Consider the following 9,718-nt stretch of genomic DNA (forward strand, 5'->3'; position numbering starts at 1 on the left):
ATTTCCTTCTTTTGGAAATTAATCGTAAATCATCACCTCCTATAAGTGAAAGGTTTATCCCTCACCTCCCTGGCCCTGTTTTTATATGATGTGGGGAATGAGCATATTTTACACAGGTTTCCGTGCCTTGAAGTGACCTTGTTAAATCTCACTACCAGTTTCTTTCTGCATCATTGGGCCATAACAAAATTTCCATCAGCTCCTGTGTGTATTTGGAAGGCAATGTCTTCCACTGGTACATGTGCAAGGCACTCAGTCTGAATGGGACAAAAGATGTCATTTAAAGGTTGTAATGAATTTTTATGGTGGGATAAAGCTGCGACTCTGGCCTGATTCTCAGGCATCCAGCTCTGAGTCTTCTCATTATTATCTTCCTTTGGCTGAAAAATACATAGATAGTTTGGGTAATCCAGATGTTCACAAAAACTGAATGCAAACATCCCAGCTATTGAAGATTGTGGACCAAACGAAACAGAACTAAGGCAGTGTTTCCCCCAAGGTTTTCAATGAAATCTCAGACTTGTCCTTGATATAAGGACAAGCCAGAAACAAGCTCGGCCTCAAGTGTTTTGGGGCAGTTAGTAGAATTCCATGATTTTGCAAGGACATGGTAACTCTTGAATCCACTGCCTTGCATTCTGCACTTTGGCATATATTTTCCCCATTTTAGCCCTTTCTAGTTCAATATGGAAAAAATTCAACTGCTCAAGGAGACAGAGGCACTAACAGGGAATCCTAGGACTGAATGTTTTCTCTCAGTTTGCCCTCTTTCTCCGTGGTCTTGTCTTGGATGTCACTGCCAGCTCTCTAGGGCAAGCCCTTGGCCTCTGTTTATTTTGTAAAATGTCATTTGCGTGTTTGAATCTACAGGAGTCAGACATAATAATGACAATATCTCCTGACTAGTGCCCTGTTTGGGCTTGACATGGGGGAAAAAGCCAGTTAATGGAATGCTTGAGAAACACCATCTTTGCATTCAGAGGTGATCTGATTTTTTTTTCCTTGTCTCCGTTCCTGTGATAAAGGTTTCTCTCTCCTGTTCCTAATGGCTTTGTCATCAACAGAGACTTCAGGTGGATCAAAAGCAGTAGGAAGAAAACCAACATTGAAGGAGGACATATCTCCTTTCAGTGAAATGTGCACTGAAATGAGCAGAGCAGAGCACAGGGATGTGCAAGGCTGTTTCTCAGAAAAGCAGGCTCGTTCTGCCTCTGGGGAAATCTGCAAGGTACTGCTGGCCTCACAAGAGTGATTCTGATTTATTCATATTTATTTCAGATTGTCTGTGAAGTGACAGAAGACTTTGAAAGACATTTTTAACTAAATCAAATGTTTTTACTGTGTAAGAGACTTTTGGCCATGCAAGAAAGCTGAGACACCTGCATGGAGTAAAAACAACAAAGAGCAAGTGTAGTAATGATTATTTCCAAAGCAGTAGATATGGTTATGATGGCCACGCTCCTCCCAGGCTTCTTTCTTTCTTGGAAGTTGGCTGTGGATTGGATGGGTTTCCCACCATAAAATACTACTGTAGCCTCTTATTATTTCTTGGAGCATCCTCATGGCAATGATCAGGCTCTGGGGGCAAAGGCAATGTCATGACTTTACAACAACCACAGCATCCGCAGCAGGAAACCAGCTTTCCACTGGTGATGAGCAATGCATCTGACATGAGATGCTCCAAAGCTGCATCACCCACGTGATTCCTTTCTAGACTAGTTTCCATCACAAAGTGTACACAGTGAGCAGACAAAACCAGCAGCCCCTTGCCTGGCAGCCCAGTCCCGGGTGCTTGGGGCCACAGCAGGCACATGTCCTCCAGCCAGGGCACCACAATCCAGAACCAGGGCAGCCCCCATGGTTCCCGCCCTGCAGAGATGCTCAATGGGGCATGGAGCAGATAATATATACGTTTCACAGCAGGGTGATATTGCTAATGCAACATCTCTCCTTCCTCTCTGTGAGTTGATTAAGATTTGAATCAAAGCACAAGAGCCCTACTGCATTAACCTATTGTGTTGCCTTGAAATCTTCATGCATTACTCAGCTGAGAGTTAAGGCAGCCCAGCACCCTGCAGGATTAGCTCCATAATGAAGCTCTGTGGAGCATCCAGTTATATTTACTTCTGGACAGGCTGTGCTGATGGAGAGCAGGGGGAATTCTCTCACCACCCCTGTCTCCTGCCTGCTTCCCACCTCTCTCTTCTCCAAAGCTGTGTAACATGGTGATGATCTTTTTCTCCAACCATTGACTCATGGTGTCAACAAAATGTACTGATCCAGACATTTCTTCTTCTCTGCACTTCTCCTCTTCCTGTTCCTCACTGAGACATATCTTGGGAATTTCTGAATAAGTTTCATTATTAATAAACCAACAAGAGGATTTGTGATTCTAGCTGTGCTAAAACAAAGCAACAAACCAAGTGACCCAATCATTGAAAACAGAATGGAAGCAAAGCAGCAAGTCATGGCTTCATTAAGGCTTTCAGCTCTATGACTGTTGAAGACCTCACGTTACAAATCAGATGAACCTCTACATCTTATTTGTAAATGTCAGGCTTCGTTGTAAAGAGCCTGTAAAGAGCAAGGCAGCTTTAGCTTCTCTTGAGATCCAAGAAGACAGATTTTTAAATTTGAGAACAGAAGCCTGCCTCTCCAGACAAGTTCGTTCTCCAAGGATAGCTTTGGTTTCACTGTTCAGCTTTGTAGATCTAAATTAGGCTCTTGTCCTTCCTCACCAGAGGGCAAATGCTGCCCAATTTATTTGCTAAAGAAATCTGGAGTTGACTGATTGAGAAATCATTTTCCTTTTCTCTCCATAATCAGAACCTGCTACAGGTCACATCTTCCCAACCAGTACAAACCTGTCTGAGGACACTCCATGCTACAAGCAAAGCAGGGCTTGATCAGACCCACAGTGTAATTAGCCAGATGAGGTGGCTGAATAAGTTACAACCTCCCCCGAGCTTCTGGCCTGATGTATTAATGCAAAGTGAAATAAATCTGCTGAACACATGACTATGAATGTCAGGGGCTCAGTGGTGCACATACCGTCTGTCCAGCTGGACAACAGGAGCTGAGAGCTTCTCCGCCCACCTCCGGTTGAATTGGTGGAGCTCAGAGGTCCCACCCTTATTTGAAGCCCTTGGTCTCAGTGCATGTACAAAATCTAGAACAACACCCGTGCCAGGCATCAGCACCATGAGCAGAGGAGCATAGATAGCAGAGCAGAGCAATCCAGGTCTACTGATGTCTACTTCAAGTGCTCTCACCAAGGCTGCTGTGAGGGCAAGGATGAGAATTGCCAGAGGCAGACCCTGCTCCAGGCTTTGTCTTTGTGACTTCAGGCTTCAGTTTCATGCCCACATCAGTGTGAATGTGATCTGTGTCCTCTGTGCAAAAATCAGCATTTAAAAATGCAGTCAGTGCTAAAAACTTGGTCATAAATATTGTGCTTGGCACCAAGCTTTGGCCATAAATATTTCCTTGGTTAACCAATAGGAAATGATAGTCTTAAATCTCAATTATAGTTGAGTAGTAACTGGCTCACGCTCCTTGGCACTGGGGTCCTGCCTTGCTTGTGTGGGAAATACGGGCAGCTTTCCCACAGCTTCTGAAGAAACCCCAAAATGCTGATTTCTGGTGATTCCCAGATTTCAACACCATTTTGTCCTTCTTGAGTTTGGTAGATCTAGGATGAAAAAAATATATATATATACATACACACATACATATACTTCCTTAAGCTCTGTCCAAAATCTTGCTGCAGTAGATGTTGTAATGACGGTTCTGTTCCAGCTTCTTATTTTTCCATCAGTCTCCTCATTAGTGGCTGGATTCATTCATATATAGCTGACAGACAGTCTTAGGATGTGAATTTTCAGAAGTACTGTCCAACAGGGGAGGAAAGATCTTTTTAGGAAATCTATGGAATCGGGAGTTGTTGAGTTGCTACCGTCCTGTCTGATAGACTGGGTATAATCAAGCCAGTTGAGATGACCTTTGGTACCTACTACAAAGTCTGTGTTCAAGGTTAAAAAAATTTTTAAAAAAGAGGGTTCAGAGCATCATCTTTTTATGGCTGCCAGACAAGCTGAGGCCACACTCACTATACTGGCTTTTGATCTGGGTGCTGCCTCTCTCCAATGTGCACCTGGGGAGGTGGACAGCGGGCCATCTAAAAGCTCCAGAAAAAAGATGCCATAATAGTCTGAATTAGCGTCAAAGTTCCTTTCTCCCTTCACAAGCCCCAGTAAATCTCTTTTGAGCGTCAGATAAGAAAGTCTTTTGATAACTGGGCAGGTAGCACCTGGTTTATCTGCGTCCATCTCCCACGTTACTGGTACCTTCAGGCTCACATTTCTTTCTGCTCATTAAGACACATGCTTCTATTATTTTCCTGCTGACTGGCCTACATGAAAAGAAACATCAGCCATCTGTTACTCCCACAGTTTTCTGGATCACAAAGGTTTTCTTGATTAAGGAGGAAGTTTTTCAAAAAGGCACCCATTTCTCACTGATTTCCAAAAACTATACTATCTTCCTCTAAAATTACAGCTTCTTTGCCTGCTTTCAAAGCAGAAGTCCTGCATAGTAATAACCCACCGGCCTTTACTTGGGTCCAGATTCACGTACAGCACGTCTATTTGCACAGTAACTACGTACTGCTCAATCTGAGGAGGGGAACACAAACACTTGATTTCAAGTGCCTGAATATCTTTGGAGGTCTGGACCATGCCCATCAAAGTATTGTCTCCAAACCACAGCAGTCTCTTGCTACTGAAGAACACAGTTATTTTTTGCAAAAATATTTTACTGCCACTTTACTATAATGTCCTGCCACTCTAAAGATCCAAAAGAGTAGGGATATTTATACCTGTGATGTTTCTTATTTTGCCAGTGAAGATGATTGGGCTGGCATGACTACAATAAGTCCTCTCCCATCATGATGACTGTAGAGCTTGGAATTAGCTTGAAGATACTTTGATGTATTTTATTCCGGATTCAATTCTTCTTCATTTGGCATAGACTAACATCCCATATGGCCTATTGTTGGACCCTGTACCAGCTGAAGGGAAAGCATCTTTGATTGACACTTGAAAATACCAAGTTGTGCCTTTGGGCTGGCTCAGGCTGAAAATGCTTTTGGCAAATGGAAACAGTCATGTCATTTTTATTTCACCGTTCTACAGGAAGAAGACATTTTCTACACTGAGCAATATACATAAAAGTCTATTCTCTAAGGAGAAAGAATATTCTTCTTCTGATCTCCTGTAGCATATTTCCAACTGGAAACAGGTTTCAGATCAGACGTTTAGCTCTGAATGGAACTTGGGGGAGATAGAAATCCATTCCCAGCTCTGGCCTCCAGGTTCAAAAATCAAATGGCCTCCTTCCTTTACAGAACAAAACCCTTAGCCTGAATAATCCCCTGCTCCATGAGCTTGAAACCCTCACATGGGACACCCACACCTAAGGTACCTCCTCTCATCTGTGATGATGGAAATTAAACCGAACTCTTGACAATGAGCTGGTGGTAGAAATTTGGAGAAATGGGCAGTGGCATATTTCTTCTTGTATACCATCTCCAGAAACAGTGGCATGTTTCTGCTTACTTTCTTTTAAGTCCTCAGGACTATCCAGACCATCAGGAGTAAAAGTTCATCCATTCTTTCAAATTTTGGCTTTATGGTCAAGGGTGAAAATGGAAAAGGACTCTCCAGACTATTTCACACAAAAATAGGTATAGACAAATGAGCAGCAAATTAAAAAACCCCACCTTTGTTAGTGGCAAGGCTTGTGCTAACATTTTTCTAATAGTCGTGATGAAAGCATTTTAGTGCAGTCAGAGAGGAGTTGGCTAATTTGTGGGCTGCAGCAAGAAGTAAAATTTGTGTAAAAGAAGAAAAGGCATAGGCAAATTAACACTGCTGCCTGTCCAGAAAGTGCTCACAATAAAGTGATTTCTCAAACATTCTCAGTCATGATCTTGTTACTGGCAGGGGAACCAAATCAGGCCCTTGGAAGAGAAGAACACTGAAATCACAGATTATGTCCATTTTGTGCCATGAAAATTTTGGTGGATGCAGAGCTGCTCCCGTGTGGGAGCAGCTGAGTTTGATCCTATGGCCTAGGAACGTATAGCATATAACAAACACATAAACTTCTTGAGCAGCACAGTTTTTAAATGGAAATCAGACAGACAGCTCCACACAGAACAGTAAAAATCAATCAAATATAATCATTTACAAAAATGCAATGCTGCCAGGACCTAAGGGCCATTTTGCTCTCTGTATTCAAACTTCTCCAGCAGAAGAGGTTCCTGTGGTGCGTCCTCTCTGCTGAAAAGAGATTTCTCATTTTGTCCTTAATGAAGACTCAAATCATTGAGCTGAGCTTTGCTTTGTGTAAGGAAAAAAGTGCTGACCACTTAACACAGAAACAGAAGAGCCCACGTCCATGAGTCATACTCCAACAAGCAAGAGGTTTTCATAAAAATCACAGGATTAAAACATGTATATGAGGTTCTTTTCAATCCTCTTTTGTCCCATTTTGCAGAGAGCATACACTTCCCTTCTTGACCAAGAGTTTTTACAGCTATAAGAAAGAATTAAAACCCAGAGGTTCTTAGATGTTTATTTAACTTCAGTAGCTGAGGCTGTTGAGGAGATGTTGCAAGACCTGCAATATAACCCTGAGACCTGGCAGTCCCAGCTCTCAACCCTTTACCCAGCATCAGTGTTCAGCCCTCTGCCAGTGCCATTGCTGCATCATTTCAGGGGAGAAGCAAGCTTAGAAAGCCAAATCTCTAGCCACATTTCATCATGGCTTCTTCTACTCTGGAAAATGGGTTTGCTGGAACTGTGGAAAACTAGATTTGAAAACCCGTGTGCATTTTATGTTGCTGGGGTTTGCTATTTTTTATTTTCTTCTCCGAGTGAAGGAGCTTTGGAAATCATGAAAGTGCTTCACTGAAGGATATTTGCTTCAAAGGACCGTGCCTGTGATCAGACCCAGCCATTGTTTGCTCCTTGATTCAAAGGAGGCAAAACAAATGTATAAATTATGCAGGCAAAAATCAATGAGGCTTCTGAGCTGGGATTTACTGAAACTGGTTTTGAAGGCAGAGAGCCGCTCAGCTCTGGTACAGCCAGTGACTCATAAGTACTGATCACAACAGCCCTGCAGTTTATTAAAAATCAAGTCAGGTCCCATGCAGAAGTGATGTTATTCTAATACCACAATCGTTTCACTAAGGTGTAAATTGCTAGGTTGCAAGGAATGACGTTGCCTGAGGCAAGCTATCAGTTTTGTGGAGGGGGCAGGAGATCATTTGTGAAAGAGACAGCACAAGAGCAGGCAAGGAGCTGACAGTCTGAATATATCCATCAGGATCCCAACTGTAGCAACTAAAGCTTCAGTCAAAGACAATCATTGCTAGGATACAAGCAAATCTGTCCAGAGCCATAGCAACAACTTATTACAAGCAATTCCCCAAACATTCGAGGGGATGGTTCACCTTGCTCAGCACCTCAACTTCTTGGTGTTCATCCAAGATATAAACAACTTTACCCAAATAATCTAGCTGGCATCCATGAAAAATCGATTAAAGGGGAAAGCAGACATCTGCAGAAATGGTCCCTGCAAAGACTTCTGTGAGATCCAAGGGCATTATCAATGCTGGTCCCAAGGCAGGAGCTCAGAGCCACACACATCCTCTCCTCTATGCACATCAAGTTGTGCAGCCCTGGCAAGGCTCTCCTTGCCCCTCAGATGCCATAGCTGTCTTTGGTGGAGACTTTAGCCCCATATAGGGAAACACTGCACCAAAAATGTAAATTTATACCCCATTTCTAGATAAACCGTTGGGCGTTTAATGCAGCCAAGGCTTAGAGATGGCCCTTGGCTGGCTCTGGGCCCTTGGCCAGCTAGGGACATCCTTCACAGGGTAGGTGACAGTAGGGCCTGTCCCACCACATCCTCCTGCATGGCAGTGCTGGACACAGTAAAGATACCCATGCAGCTGGCAGGATGAGAGTTCATAAATGCCAAGGCCCTAGTACAGTAAAAGCACATCAGAGGCAGAGCCAGAAGAAATCAATCGAAGAAAAAGATGTTTTCATAGAAACCCTCCCATTTTGCCACCTTGAAAGAGCCAGAGAAGGCTTCTAATGCCATTTTGACCTGCCTTTTTGAGTGCTGCTGTTCACTGCCTCCTTTCTTCGTTTGCTGCTGTTAAAGTTCCCATCAGACCAGCACTGAGCTGCACCTGATAAGGGAGCACAGAGCAGTGTGTCCACCATGGGACAATACCTGTGTGTCAAGGGGTTCAGCTGCCACTGAAAAGGTGTTTGCGCTTAACAAGGATGATCCTTATGCCAAGGGCTAACCATGCCAGAGCAACGTTGTGCTTTGGGCATCAGCTGTCAGCAGGGATGGATGTCAGGATTTGTGGGAATCCCAAGCTCTGTTGCCCCTGTGTTGTGGTCCAGGGTGCAGCCACGTGTTGTGCTTAGACTGACTTGGCAAGATACTGACTTCTGCCAGGGTGGCTTAGATATCTTCATACCAAGCCAGAACAGGACAATATGTGCCCAGACATTTACCCGCCTCCATACCTGTACAGTGAGCCCTGACCAAAGGTGAACCTGGGAGGAAATCAGGCACATGGTGTTTCACGCCAAGGTGAGGGAACAGCACACTTCTGAAGACCTTCATCCAAAGGCTTTGGGGCAGGAACCAGAGCAGTAAACAAGGTCAGGAACAGAGGCTGTGGGAATAGGAACAGGGTTACAAACACTTGCCTAGGTTTATTTGCCCAGGAAGGCTTCACATAGGTGGTGTGTTATCCACAGGACTCTCTCTAGCTCCTTTGTAAGCTCCCAGGCTGAGTTCTTTTAAAAACAGCTTTTAAAATATAATTCAATGATGTAAACAGTAGGGGAGTTCAGGGAGAAAGATGACTACTGGAGAAATCAGCTTTAACTCAGAGAGGCTGTGAAGGCTCTGAGATGCAGAGATCCATCCCAGCTGTGTGCAGCAGCAACACTGGCCCATCAGAGCAAGACGCATGACCTGGCCTTGGGATAGTGGGAGCTTTGCTGGGCGCCTCCCACCTAGCTCCAGGCACTGATTCCATTATCAGACCATTCAATGGTGTTTTTAGTTGATTTTTTCCCCCAAGACTCTCAGGTACTCATTAATCATATACTGACAGGTAACGTTGTCATTGCTGTGCTGGGGCTTGACTAATTGCGGCACATTGAAGCTATGGAAAGGCTAATTTCCATGTGTGAAAGCCAAATGAAGGATCAGGGAAATGCCCCATGTTTGGTGGTGGTGGAGGGTGTGAGAAAACATTGCCAGGGACTGGTGCCCAGAAAAGCTGAGATGCTGGTTGGGCCATAGCGTTTGGGGAATAGTGCTCCATAGGGAACGTTTCCAATGTCAACCTGCAAACGAAAGGGGCATTTCTGGGTCAGGTGCTGCCTGGAGGTGTCTTGGAGTTGGGAGCAAGGGAATAACCCCCTACCCATGGGTTCTGGTGCTCAGGGTGGCACAGCCACCCATGGACTTTCTTAATAAGGCTCAACACAGTGCTTGACTCTGACTTTATCCCCTCCTTGGATAGGGAGGAACCAGTTACAGGGGAACTGCTCACATCTAAAAAGGCCAAGTTGCCGTACAGAGCAATGCTTTCCAGGGCAAAGACCTCCAA

This window comes from Phalacrocorax carbo, chromosome 14, assembly GCF_963921805.1.
Source record: "Phalacrocorax carbo chromosome 14, bPhaCar2.1, whole genome shotgun sequence".
Taxonomy (NCBI): Eukaryota; Metazoa; Chordata; class Aves; order Suliformes; family Phalacrocoracidae; genus Phalacrocorax; species Phalacrocorax carbo.